Source organism: Nyctibius grandis, chromosome 13 (genome assembly GCF_013368605.1).
Source record: "Nyctibius grandis isolate bNycGra1 chromosome 13, bNycGra1.pri, whole genome shotgun sequence".
Classification (NCBI taxonomy): Eukaryota; Metazoa; Chordata; class Aves; order Nyctibiiformes; family Nyctibiidae; genus Nyctibius; species Nyctibius grandis.
This window is the reverse complement of record NC_090670.1, coordinates 319,196-334,216: the sequence shown is the minus strand read 5'-3', so window position 1 is coordinate 334,216 and position 15,021 is coordinate 319,196.

Here is a 15,021-nt window from a genome sequence, read left to right as displayed (position 1 = left end):
TGCAGAAACACCCACAACGTTTTTTGGCAAGATTACAGACAATAGCAAAGCCTACGGCGGAGCGCGTCCGGTGCCTCCAGACTGCTTTTGCTTCAGAAGGCGCTCAGAGCCCTTTTACACCGTGAGGGTGCTCCGGGGCACAAGGACACCCAGTGCTTTGGGGAACGCTTGTCTGTGCAGGTACCCCAAGGTCTGGTTTCTGGGGAGGCAAAGATCTGCTCGGCCCACAGCACTCGGCAACACGAGTTTTATCTGTGTGTTCCTTCAGCCCCACCACCATGATTCACCACGGGCTTTCCCTTGCATTCCCCTCCCAGTATGTGAGGGCCATTGCAGATATAATCCAGCTTTTACAAATTATTTTCATTTACCGAGAGCAGACTTTTAGGCAAAATCACAGAATTTGCCACTCTGAAATAGTAACAGCTGCTAACATTTAAATTAGAAACATTCCCTGACAACTAATTCCTTCTATATCTGCTTGATGGCAGTAAAATTGATGGGTGTGTTTGGTGCAGATAAGGTTTATTTGGGGAGCCCAGTAAGGCTGCAGTTTGATCCTCACATTGTGAACACTTAAACGATGCATTGCAGCCCAAAAGCGGAGCCCTTTCTGCTAAGTGCAGCACCCCGGATCTCTTGTCAAAGTGATTAAATTCTGACCCAGAGAGGATCCCTGCAGGTGTGACCTGCGAACGATCACACATCCCACCTGACATCTGCTGAGCTGCCTCAGTGTCCAATTAATGCCACGTTTAATGATGTGGACACTGAATTAAAAAAATAATTTTTTAATTATGGAGAGGTAAAGCTCTCCAATGACTTGGTGTCGGCCAAGGGAGCTGCTGGCGATGTCTGTGGCTCTCAGGAGGACAGGCAGGAGCTGGGGGCTGTGGGGAAGGTGGGCTCTGACCCAGCACCGTGTCCTCTGCAGCACGTTTATCCTGAACGCCTAAAATACCCCGTTCCGCAGCCTGGAGCCAGGGCAAATCTTTCTAATATTTTGTGCTAAGAGACATTCGAGCGTGTTTCCTACTTTCTTTTTGCAACAGCCATTTAATTTAGCACAACCCTTTGTCATTAAGAGGGGCGCTGACCCCTTTGCCACCCAGAGCCTCTCTGCAGGCTGGTGGAGCTGGAGCACGGCCGCTCTCCATCCTCTCTCCTGTATCTGCAATTACTTCTAAGTGTGGGAATACAGCAGAGGATCGGCGAGAAGGACAGTGAACACGCTCAAGTGACTCGCACATGGGTGTCAAAGAACACATACATCACGCTGCTGATCGCTGTGGAGCCTGGTGTGCCTGACAAGGGGGACATCTGCGTTTGGATAACAAACTATTGATTTTGTGACTATCAAATGGCTGTAAAGTAAGAACAAGGTAAAGTAACGCAGGGATGCGCTGTCGGTTCAGGGCATGAAACCCAATGTACGCTAATCCTGAAGGTTTGCTCTCAACGAGGAAGACTTGCTTGATGCAGCGGAGACAAGGCACAGAGGAGGCAATCACAGGCGGTGCGGCAGCTGCTGGTCACGGTCCATCGGGACACAGAAATGAGCCCTGCCATGTCCAGGTAACGGCATCATTTTTTTACTTTGCAGAGGAATCAATACCAGGAGAAAAAGCCAAACAGGCTGTTCTGGAGCCACGTCCCGTTGGCAGAGGCAGGCGAGTTGCTGTGGGAGCTCCTGTCATGCCTTTTTTTCCTTAGTTTGATGAAAACCTCTCTGGGAGGATGGGAAGATGCACTAGACCAAGAACTGCTCTGGAGTTTCTGAAAAATAGCCAAAAAAATCCCTAGTCTGATTTTACCAACAGCTACAAATGTGCAAGTGAGGTCCCAGAGCCCTGTTCCTTTAATAAGCGATGCAGAAGATAAAATATTATTTGAAAGGCAAAGTGAAATAAGTAGACTTGAAACACCTCTGAAGACTCCCTGGAGGCAGGGATGACATGAGCCCTGACACACAGCTGCAAGGCCCTCCGAGAACAGCAGCTTGCCTTTTCAGGAGGTGACCGGAGGATAGGTGCTGTTCTGCGGGTCACACTTGTGTTCCCAAAATGCTGTTTTTTCACTGAAAATCTGAATGAAAGCCAGGAGGTAAATGTGATCAATGCCAAGCTGAAATTTTAGCTGTGGACAATAAATTTTACCTCATTCAATTAAAAAAATAATTTTTTAAAAAAGTCTTTTTTTTCCCCTTAGGAAGCCTGTATTTCTCTACAAAACCAAAATTTTCAGCTTCAGTCTCTCAAGCTGGACGGCGGTTACTGACAGCTACTGCCAGCTCTGGAGGGTCTCGCTGTGGAGCTGGGGGGAGGCACACGGGGAGGGGACAGCCCTGCGCAGGAGGGAGGTCACAGCAGTGACAGAGGGAAGCACAGGGTGGCCTTGTCCCAGGCCATGGGAGCCGGCTCTGGAAGCTGTTGGAGACACCAACCCTCGCCCCCGACCAGCGCCCACCCGCATCATTCCAGCCCAGGTGTCTCCCACTGGATTCTTTTGTCCTTGTAACATTCACAGTCTCTTTCAACGGCTCTTACTCATTTGGGGATTTTTTTTTTTTCCCCTTCAAATCTCTCTGTTTCAGGGGCTAAGGTTTTGAAACACCAATGACTATTCCAGCCTGGATTAGTTTGCATTCATATCACAAAAAACATTTCTTGCATTCAGTCCCTTCTCTCTTTTCAACTCCAAGAAAAAGCAGAATTATTCAGTGCTTTATTTTCTCTCCTGAACATTATTTCCACATCCCCAGCTGCACTCGCTAAAATTCCTGGCTTTCAAGAAAAAAAAAATCAACATCTACTGTTTCGTTCAAAGGCTAGACACTGCGTTCACGTTCCCGAGTGGTCTGTGAACCCCACATCTCTCTGACATCCAGAAGTTGGGACACAGACACCCCACGCAGCCCAGGGTGAACCTGGCTCCCCCGCACTGTAGAGATTCAGTGTAAAATTTGCCCAAGAAAAGGGATAAATACTCAAGTTCCTGGTAGCATATGGTCACAAACTGACACAAAAAAGGCCCTGTTAGCTGGAGAAAAACTGGGCAGGAGGTTTTTGTACGTGCCCTCCAGACCCTTCACCAGCTTGGTTGCCCTCCTCTGGACTCGCTCCTACACCACAAGGGGCTGCTGACCGTCTCCCAGCTAAACCTCACCACGTGCCGCCCCGTGTCCAGGCGTCTCTGTATGGAGACGTAAACCAACCACAGGGATCCAAACAGGACCCACGGCGTCACTCCTGCACCCGACCAAAGGTTTGTGGTTTTTAACAGCCCATTCCCCACGCCCGCCCATTTCAGAGCGCAGCCCAACCGCAGCTGCAGCAGCCGCACAAAGAAAGATGTTACTATGGCACAGGAATGAGCTGAAACCTCCCAAAATTGCTTTGTTATATAAAATTACACAGCTGCTACCTTCTCTCTACAATAGCCTAGCTTTCCTCTTTGCCTCTGGGATCCTGCTGCCTCTTTTTCCTCATTCTGGGGGAAGCCAGGTGGGTCACACCAGCTCAGAGAAACCCAGAGAGTTAGGCAAGGCTGAAATGCAGACCCCAAAACGCATTTACCTGCTCTTGGCTTTCGGTAGCACGGCAGGATGTGTTTGCAGAGCAGTTCTCCCTGGGTGAGAGCAGGGACGAGGCATTTCCCACACATCCCGGGGGACAGCAGCCGGCAGCCCACTGCCCCGCAGCACGGGCCCGTCCCACTGCTCCAACCCCAAACCATCCGGGCTTCCCCAGAGCGACAGCCCTGCCGGGAGGGCACTTCAAGAGAAGAGCGTGATCGTGCTTCTCCGTTGTGCCAGCTCCACGCTGGTGAACGCCTTCCCTCAGTGCACCCTGCAGGTATTTCTGCCAGCCCACCCCGCACTTCGGAAATGATCCCTTTCCCAAGGAGCCACGGGGATGTTTTCCTCTAGACAACAGGCTGGTGTGTTGCCAACAGCTTTAGACTAGATAACACCTTCACGACAACAAAGTCCACCTCTCGTGCTCGTCTCTCTGCCCACCCAGGGCAGCTCCGGACACCCCAGGCTGAGCTCCCCACCCACCACCCAGCTGCTCCGTGGGCTGTAGGCACCAAAACTCTTTCAAGGAACGGGGCTTACCTTACCCATCCTGCAGCACAGGGGAAGCCTGACCACAAAACCGTGCCCCGTCCCCGTGCTGCTGCTCCCCAGCATCACCCGCACCCCAGCACTGCTCTGCCCTTGGGTCAGCGATGGCACAAGGTGGGTCTGGATCTGCTGGGACTTCTGCAGCCCCCCCCCTCTATCTCAAACCTTTCCCCAATAAATCACTTTCCCCTTTTTTGAAACTCTTTTTAAATTCTGAGTAACTGGTATTTTAACAGTCTTGGCAATACCGTAAATTACTAGTGAACAGAGAGCAGAAATGATTCAGTCTTGTTTTTGTCCCCAGCACGCAAGTATTCAAGAAGAGTTACTTGAAAGTGAGTGGAAGAACAACAGGCAGCATCTGTGCTTATCTATTTCTCTGCAACGTGATCTACAAGAGCGAGTGAAAAAAAAAAATTTCAAAGCAGCTCACTTGTACCTCATCCAGCTGAATCAGTGAGGGACGGGAAGAACATTTTCATGTCGCATCCCCCGTGAATCAGATGGAAGACAGCGCAGCAAGACCCATTAGCAAGCTCTGAATTATTCGCTCTCCTAGAAGTAACTAATGTAAGGATAAAGGCAAAAGCGCTCTGAAAGGGAGATAAAGCCGCTCTGTTCCTTTATTGGGCTGCTTCAAAAGACTAAGGATCGAGTCACTGAGAACAGGAGTCCATCGGCGCAGGGAAGCACATGTCAGGGAAAGAAAAAAGTGACTGAGTCAAAGTCTCCTAAAGGTTTTGCTTTCTGATGCAGTCTGACAAGGTCTCACATGCCTCCAGAAGACATCTACGACAGGGTCATTCAGTTCTCTGTCACCGGTGAACTTCAACCAGGAGTGATGCCACTGGGGCTGCAGCCATCATCACAACTACCTTCCTACAAAGGCTACATTTGTGCCTAGGAGTTCAGGAGGCTTTAGCTTGGGAGAAATGCTTGAAAAGAGGGAACTGCAGAAGAGAAAGAAATAAAGTTTGAGGTTGTATTATCTCTTTCCTAACAGGCATAGTTTGAAAAGAAATACAAAAATCTATGGGAGACGTTTCCAACAAGACTACAGCTTCCTACGTTTTTTCTTTCTGCTGCTGGTTACTTGAACTAAGGAACTTCTCTTCAGGTTGGCCAGACTCAGGCATTAAATGAACGCAGGCAGCTTCTCTGGTGGTTTGTATTTCCTGCGTTCACCAATAGATCACACAGCAGCTGCAACTGCCCTGACACCAGCAAGGGGGGATTTGGAGGAGTCAAATGATCCAAGTTGGAGATGTTTCTCCCCATTCACTTTTCAGTTACTTGGTTTGACTCCTTACAACTCTGCAGGTCTGTGGTGACTTTGGAGTTGGTGCAGGAGGGGAATAAGGGAGGAACAAGAGCAGAGCTGGCAAAGCCACAAGCCACTCACCTTCCAGAGAAGCTGCCAGGCTCCAGGTCTCTTCAAGCTCATGGAAGAGAGAAGGATTTGCTTTCAAACAGGAACCACGTGGTGTTACCCTGAAAGAGCTCTCCTGTAGCCTGAGCACTTCAGGAACTGCTGCCATCAAGCAAAGCTGCTTTTATAAAATTGCCAGTTAATTATTCATCTCCACAAAAGGAGCACCTGGGACTTCCTTTAATGTCTTAGACCAAGAACAGCTGTGACTGCAGTAACGAAAGCCTGAGTGCAGCCCTAGCAACGAAGCGGTGGGTTCGAGAAGCGCAGTGCTCTGCCCCCAGCCCTGGGTCTGCCCTGGGTCGGGCGTCCAGGCTTCGGGGTGCGCTGCTCCACAGCCCTGCTGCTGCTGGCACCGAGGACACGGGGAACAGCAGGAGGAGGATCACCTGGAGGAAGGTGATTGTGTACTTGCCACCCTGTTTGGAAGCACAAGTCTGGTTTGAATGGTGTCCCAGCAGCTCGAAAGGTGCTGGCCAAAGACTAAGCCAAAATACAGAGAGAGGCACCTAATTTTACAAAAGCAGCTTAGAGGTGAAAACTGTTATTCCTGTCTTTAGCCTTAATCCTGATCCCTGTGAGATGAATGGCATTCTTATTGTCTGTGTTTTCCTAAAATTTCCCAGAATTTCGCCCCATGAAAGATCAAAAATAATAATCTGGTCGGGAACAGGACGTCTCGTTTCATACGCTCAAAACAACAGCACCTCTACCGCTGGCCAAAAAGGGTTTGTGTGGCTGGCCACCACGGCGAATCTGATTTGCACATAAATCTTACCCCCAGAAGGTACTGGGAATTTTTAATTATAGACAACCTAAGCAAAGCAGCCCTGGGTTCCCTCCAAACTCCTCCCAAGCTGGGCAGAGGGCTCTGCGCCTGGCAGGTTGTTAAACCCCTTCAGCCAACTTAGGATAACGCTCAAACAGCCTTGAGAGGCTCGAAGGGAAGCGGCTGTTAGTGCAAAGTTATCACCAGCAACGGCATCCTGAGCTGCTGAACCTCGGGTGCCAGTACACAATGTCTCCACAATTAAATATTGGCTCTGAGTCACGTTGGAACATTTGCTGTGAGTCAACCTGAAGCAAAACAACAGGCCCTGCAGACAAAGGATGGCTTTTCATCCCCGATCCGTGGCTGCGCCGTGACACGCGCTGGGCAGCACACTGCTGGAGCAAAGGCCGAGCAGCCAGAACGGCTGGGAGGTAAAGCAGCAACAGCACAAGCAGCTGGGCAAATTTTAAAGAACATTGAAAGGATGCCTACGCGTGTGAAAAAAAATCAAAGTACTTCTACATAAATGTTTGGGTTAGGACTTTTATTTGGTTTAGTGCCTTTTTGCTACAGAATAAGCAGGCCAAGTGAGACAAAACCTGCCCTGAATTTTAGTCTCCACCTTGGTCAGCCTGTTACTAATTAGCATCTCGGACAATAGGGGTTTTATTTCTGTTTTCTATGCAGCCAGCTTCTCAGAACTGAAACACAGGATGCAGAAGGTGTGCTGATGTCCGTGATCACTGCCCTGACAGCAATGAGAAACGTCTCGGGGTGTTAGGGAGGAATATCAGCGCAAACCAAGATGTTTTGAGTGTGTCTTGGAAAGGTCTGGAGAGGGGTTACCCCAGCCAGGAACCCGCAGCACCAGGGGAGGTGGTTGGCCACAGACATCAGAAGGACGGGGAGGAGGTTGACAGTGCCAGGGAGGCAGAAAGTCAGGAGTGAGGAGCCTTGGAAGAGCTTTGGTGGATGAGGCCATGCCAGAGTGGTGGCTCCTCCTGGTCGGGGTGGGCTCTGCCTGGCAGAGCTGTGACAGGGACTGGAGTCATCTGCTACATAAGCCTCTGGGTGACTTCCCCTAAGTGCCATTTGGAGGGTTAGTAATGACCTTAAACATTACGCTGTCTGGCTGCAATCTGCTTTTCCCTCCTGGCTGCTTCAGTAAAATAACAGATATGATGTTAATATGCTTATGAAACAAAACCTGAGTTAAAAGAGAACCATCCAGTCCAGAAAGTGAGGGCTTTTATCTGATGGTGCTCAGAGAATGGTGCTTGTGCTATTCCAGCTCCGAAGTTAATCTAAATTAATCTAGTTAATCTAAAAAAAGATTCTTTTTTATCACATAAAGCAAATATGAATCTCACAGAAGCCCAGGTGGGTTCTGACGCTCATGGGATTGTGCCCTGCGGTAGGGAGCTGGCTGTGCTGGGCCAGTGCAAAGAGCCCAGTTACTGTTTGTTGCCTTTCCATTCCACAGGGTGAAATTTATTTTTCATTACCTTAAGACAAAGCACACAGGAATCCACCGACTCTCCTACATTCAGTTCAATAATTTATATATCTTTAGCCTACAGAAAGCTGGGCAATCGCCTTCATCTTGCAGTCTAAGGACAGACCCCAGGAAGGTGCACATGAACATCTGTAAACCCTCAGGTGGGGTTCACCACACTTTGAAATGCCTTATTTCCACTGCCCTGAGCTGCTCACCCAGCTGCATCTCAAAGCACAACCTCCAGAGCGAGCTTCCAGTCGTTACTTTGGGCAGAGCACTCGGGTCCATCGCTGGTTTCCCAGGAGGTTCGCGCCGGCTGGTTTGTCCAAGACGTCTCTGGCTGGGCTTTGGCATCAGGATTGTGTTCATAGAACAGAAAATTCAAACTCCATGGTTACCTTTTTGGTAGCACGCTCGCAGTCTCACTGCCAAGCAGCAGGAGCTCTGGCAGACGCTGGCAGCCCGTGCGGTGCCTCTTCGAACCCGCGCTTTGCCGTCCCAGCCCGAGGACACGGCAGCGCCTGGAAGCAGCACGGGCTGGGCAGGCAGGAGGGAGCCTCGGATGCCACGGCTTTTTGAACTTTTAAAGGACTTCTTAAGAGCAAAGCAAGCTCCTAGCTTGTTGCATAGCTCTCAGCAGAAGGAATTATTTCTGACACGCTCATTTGCAGAGTCACCCGTGGGCTGAAATGGCTGAGAACAAGCCACAGGCTCCCAGGCTTCTCTGAACGTTCACAAATGACACTGGTCTCTGCGTGGAGTGAAAGTAATCTGAAAGCAAGTGCCAGAATGAATATGTATGGCTTCCAGGAGAGCCGACAAGCTCTCATTGTGTTTGCAAAGCAGTGAGGAACATGCGAGAAAAACGCCTGATTATCCACACTGTGCTGTGGGATAGCGACAGAAAACGGGTGAGTGACAAACCTGGGGCTTCATCCACCCAATCCAGATTTAAACCTTTGCACCCATTGCATTACCGAGGCTGAGCTGAATCATTCAAGCCTCCTTTCCCCACATCCCCCACCACTGCTGTGAGCCTTGTAACCAGTCTTCAGGCTTTAACGCGACTGAACAGGATGACTTACCTTGACAGTGATCTATCTGAGTCTCGCAGAGGCAGAACACGTGGCCTTGTCTCACACCCCAAATCACTGCTGACAGGGACTGGATGCTCTGATGGACAACAAGCCTTGGGGGAATCTGCTGGCTAATGAAACACTGCAATCAGTTTTATCAAACCTTTGTACAGCTTCACCCAAGGGAAATCACGTAACTCAGCCATGACACTACCAGCAGGTTTCCCAGAAGGTTGCTTGTAAAGCAACAGTAAAACCTGGTGTTTATTACACCAAAAATTTGCAATTTCACACCAAACCCTCCAGCCTGAGGGTCCCACTCGTTCTGGGCAGAGAACAGCACCCACGAGGAAGCCTTTTCTGAGCTCTGCATCTGGAATATTAACAAAGCCATAAGAGTCATGACTGCAACACCCCGAGGTGGTTCATCCCACAATGGGCTTTTCAGGCTGGCAGTCAGCAATGCCAAGGGACCCTGGCCAGTTCCTCCAGCCTAATTCACCAAACACCTCCAAGGTGAAGATCTCTAAAGGCTGCAGAGAGAAAACCAAGAGCCAGGAACTATTCTGGCACAAGCCACATCTCTGGAGTGTGGATGGAGAGAGGTGGTGGGAGGAGGGTGGTTCACGAGGAAGGGGCGGCTGTTGTCCCCAGATGACAGCTTTGCTTCAGGATGGCCCTTGGCACCTCCGAGGAAGCTGCCTGGGTTTTGTGCCAGTGGCTGCAGAAAGCGACAAACTCAAACCCAAGTTGCTGCAGGCCCTAGTCCTGGCTGAACCAGTTCACTGCCTCTTTGACCGTGAGCGTGCCAGGTATCTGCTCCTCAAGGCATTTTCAGGTATGAAAACAGACAACTGTGTTTCTCCTGCCTTACGGTTTATTTAGAGGGCTGGCATTTTTAATAATAGACATGCTTACTCCCTCAGTTTCAGATGACAGGAGGGATTGGGGGAATCTCCTGAAATGCAAAAAAATAAAAGATGGTGGGAAGAACTTGTGTCAAGACTTTATTGATAGCTGTGGTTTCGAATAGTTTGTTTCAGTCATGCCTTGTAAAAATCAAATGAAACATTCCAGTAGCATCAAAACATCTTTGTAAACTGAAGGGGTAATTTCCATTTTCCACCATGAACACCTTTTGAAAGACAGCTCATAGTTTTGACATAAATCTCCCCCAGGTTTTTAGAAATCCGAGCTGGAACGCCTGTTTCCGTTTTACTGAGGCAAAACCTTTCAGTCAGGAAAGGTGTGTTGGCTTTTTTTGTGAAACAAAGAGATTACAACTTAAAAGCACAACATGCCTTGGGAAAGGGAAAATGATCACGCCTGCTCAGCTTTCCAGAGCTGCACATGGGAGGGCACGGCCAGGCAGAAGTGGGGAGCTTCCCCCATGAAATCCGCACGACCTCCGTGCAGGACGGGAGATCCCCCACCAGCCCCGGGGCTGCCAGAGACCCTGAGGACAACGAGGACCCTCCTGTGTGGCCACTCAACCATTTTAACAAGCTGTTGTGCATTAGGCCAGTGCAAAATGCACCCGTGCCCATAAGCACCCGCATGCGGCTGCACAGACACGATGCTGAACGCCTGGGCCACGGCGCAGCTCCCTCCCCAGGAACAATGATTTCCTTTGCACTGAAGAACGGAAACAGAAAGGAAGTTTTCTGGGGTTGCACGCAGCTGTAACCTACTGGAGTGTACACTCACAGAGTATTGATGAAAGAAGGTCGAAGAATAATGAGCTCCTCTAGACAAGCCAGAGCACGGCCGTGCTGCCAGCTCAGTGTAACCCAGCTGAGGAGCCACCCGTTTCAAGACCCTCATTGCTGTCGCACCTCGGGTTTTTTTGATGTTTAACAAGTTGAGAGTCTGTAAATCGGACTAGACACAATCCTTATGCTCAGTCCTGTTCGACACGTTAGGTCTTGAACCCAACCGTGAACCCCTCAGCCCGCTCTCTCTGCACAGTGACTGACGGGCGAACACCGAACCTGAAGCGGCAAGAGGGGCCCCGCACCAGTGGCCTCTTCCCACATTATGTTTGACTTGGGGCCCTCCCGTATTTCACACTGAAAAGTGAGGAAAAAACCTCCCCCCTGACCCATGAACCTCCTTCCTGCGGCACGTCGGGCACAGCCTCTGGCACAAGGAGCCCGCGGGCAGCAGGGACCCACCGCGCCCTCCGGGCACCCCGAGCTTGGTCACGGTTGGACTCGGTGATCCCAGAGGTCTCTTCCAGCCTGGCTGATTCTGTGATTCTGCTTGCTGATTTCTCACAAAGCAAGCCGGCCTGACCAAAAGCAGAGGGCTGTTCTTCGCTCACCTCCAAAGCGAAAGCTTTCATTTGAAGAAAATATCCCTAAATACGAACAAGGATCCAAAAGGAAGGTCCTACAGGCTGGGTTTTCTGTAAGCTCCTTACAGCAACAGACTCAAAACTTCCCACTGCATCAACATCCTTCTGTACACAAAGGCAAGACAATTTCGTTGTTATTCTTGATGACCCTGAATAACAGAGGACTTTTCTCTCCTGCCCCCACCAGACACGCTGCCAGCAGCATCACACCTGTTTAACTGCCCCTTATGCAGCAGGATTTTTGCCCATCCCTTCTCCCCACAGACTGAATTACTCCCTTACTCTTCCTCTAGGGCTCATCGGGGATAGGTGACTATTTTATCTCTCCTGTCCTTCCCACAGTGTACAAATGCAGAATAAAACCTGTCTCAAGAACACCAAAGGATACGAGGTTTATGAAGAACACCTGCTGAGAAATAGATCTACTTTCCCCAAAACAGGAGCAAATTAACAAACAAATTGATTTCCAAGACAGGCTGTCTTTGCATTTTAACACCACAAATACTAATTTCCAGCAATAGCTGTTTCATCAATCACATGCCCAGTCCTGCTGTTCTCACATTACCAGAATAATCTGTGACTAAATCCATCGATTGTTTCTGGGACTAATGCTTTGGCAAGCCTGGTACCTTGTGTATGCACACTGCCTCATTCCTGTATGCCATCTAAGCTGGAGGCCAGCTCTCCCTTCTGCTCTGACCCATCCCCTGACTGTGATCTTGCAGATCACCTTGTTTTGGCAGCTATGGGGCTTGAGTTCCTGTCCCCAGGCAGTAGATATGCACATAGCTCCTGACTTACAATCACTTCTATAATTCGCCGTGCTAACAAAATCATAACCACTGTAAACAGCCCACACGGTGATTATACATCACCAAGCAAGCTGCAGGCTGAGCCATGCATTATTTAGTTCAGAGCCAAAGACTGCATTACACCTGAAAGACACACAAATCCTCTCCCTGAGAGTCTTTTTTATGGTGCACATCAGGTTAATTTGACATTAACTTTTGTGTTTTGAGAAAAAAAAATCCAGGCAGCATTTTATACTTCCCTGTGTACATCCCAAAGGCACCCTGCTTTTGACTCGCGCATCTCTCACACTCAGAGCATGAGTGGGAGCATAAAGGAATGTCAGCTGAACGCTGCCCCGGCGCTGGCATGGGGTAAGGATGTGACTGTGCCTGCTGAGGTACCGCGGTGGTGACTGTGCCCATCACCGAGCAAGATGACAGCACCCATACAGGGATTCTCACCTCAGCCCCGCTGCAAGCATCCAGCTGCTGCCACATACACAAGTAGCTCAGCTTTGCAGTCACCTAAGCCTGGCAGAGTGTGGGTGACTTCAGACAGGTGAGTGATCACCTGGGTAAACTCCTGAAGTCTGTCACATCTGACTGGGGCCTAGGAAGGGTAACTGCAGAGCTGCAGACAAAGTGAATACAATAGGAAACGTTAGCTGCTGCTTATGTTTATCTCATACAAAACCTGAGAGACCAGTTCTTCCATGGAGATCAACCTGTTCTGGACTCACACCGGCAGCACGTATTAAAGTGGGGTGGTTTTTTTGTGGGGGTTTAAGTTTCCTATAGCAAACTATCTAAAAGCATGTATACATGTATTCCTCCTATCTTCTGTCCCCATGAGCTGAGCCGTGCTAATGGATTACCTGAGCATTTCTGATCCTCTTCAGTGTGAACCATTTATCCTGAACCACCACGGAAGAGAGTTTTACCTTCGCTGGGTTATTTTGCGCTGGCACAAGCAGCAGGAGCTCTCCCACGATCCCTGGCCTCAGCTCAGCGCAGGAGCTATGGCCACCCCAGGGTGTCCCTGCGGAGCAGCAGTGCTGAGACCCCAGTCCTGCCCACCCTGCTGTCTTCTTGAGAAGGTGGCTCCTCGGCAGCCACACGTGCATCAGGGAGAGCACAGAGATGACCCGTGGGATGCTCAGACAGGCGGCTCGCTGCCCAAGCAGACTCACTTGTTCGCAGGCTCCAGCTCAGCCACCAGAAGGTGAAACATCTCCTCTCCTCCTCCTCGTACGCCCACTGGCTGGGAGAGCCAGCTCCTGACTAGAGGCGGTTGTGAAGTCCCTGATAAGCTGTTCTTTGTCACAGTTTCTTGCAACAGAAAGTTTTAGCAAAATGATCTGTTTTGTCCAAAGCTTTCTCTTGAGTTTTCTCAGTCCGGGGTGGAATTGCTTATCAGAGGACACAGTCCTCTCCAAACCAGCCGCTCAGCTGAGGCCTCCTCTGGGGTGTGGGCTCAGGCATGTCCCAACTACCAACACTGGAGAAGAGACCTTGCCACTGATGCTCCACTTGGCCCCAAAAACATTAAATGGGAGGAATTCTGGCAGCCTTTCAGGCACGCGTGCAAATCTGGAGACCCAGCTCCAGCCCCCGTGCCACCCTGCGTCGGAGCCAGCCCAGCCCGCTGTGGTCCCACTTGGTGCCCTGGCTACTGGCTGAAGAGCTGAAGAAAGGGCAACTTCCCTCTTTCTGCTGGCTTGAAGAAAGTAAATATGTTTACAATAACCCCTTTGGCTCAGTGTGGGCTAAAAACATTTTTTGATCTATTTTTTCACAAGCCAAAGGGGGGAAAAAAAATAAAGGTTTCCTGGTTGGTTTTTACTTTTGATGACACAGCTTCTAAAATCCACCCAGGACTGGTGGGCTTGTAAACTGGTTTGCAACAGGAGCTGAACCAGGGCTGACAACAAGCAAAGACTACCCATGTTCAAAGCATTCAACCGCCCTCCAGCTCCTCACCAGGCTTAATGAAGTGTAATGAAAGGAAATTAATGAGCTTTGTCCCCATTGCCAAAGGAAAGGGCAGCTGGAAATATGCAGGGACCCAATATGAATTGAGCATGATTAAGTGTGTTATAACTATTGTTCTGAATAAAATGGTGCTGCTGTACCTAAACAGCAGTCCCTCGTCATTACAGCCATTTAGCTGGCTCTGCTTTAATTGCCTCTGAAAGCCACCCAGAAAGGATTTCTTTTATGCCCTTTCCCATTTAAAACCAGACACAAATATCTGAGCACTACCCTGCATCCATTTAGATAATGGGGATTCGGGGGGTGAGCCAGGAAGACGCATATTTTATAGGGAACCACTTGGTACTTGACCCGCAGGGCGACACGACTGTGATGTGTGGGCACGCTGCCGCTGGAGGACGGCTACCACAGCCTGCGTGGTGGGCTACGGCTCCGGCCTTAGTCACAAGCCACACCACCCACTGCCACAGCCTGGCTCCCAGCAGGCAGCTGTGGTGGAGGGAGCAGGCACTGGGGGTGCCCGACCCCGACCCAAAGGCACCCCGGGCCGGAGGGGAGGCACCGTGTCCCCCTCCTCTCCTGTCTCCACGCAGGCTCCCCCCAGCACCCAGCTCCTCTCCCCATGGGGACCACCATTAGCCAGAGGGTCTAGTAGACAGCAATGCTCCATGAGCACTTCTGGATCAGGACAGGCCTCTCCGTCTCCAACACCTCTGGTTCTGTGCTCTCTCCAAGGCAGGGGTCCCCCGAGTACAACCCCTCCTCACGGCAGGCATCCCCTCCTCTCCGGCCGCACTACCTCAGGCTCCACCGACTGCAGCTCGCGTGCTCCACGCTGCCAAATCCCACCTGCACTTCACCTTTCTGCTTCTTCGCCGCTGCCACACTTGCCTGGACCAAACTGCCCTTGTGCCCCCACGGGGGAAGCGCTCCCTCGCTTTCTCCATCCCAAGCACAAACCCCAGCTCACACAGGCCCGCG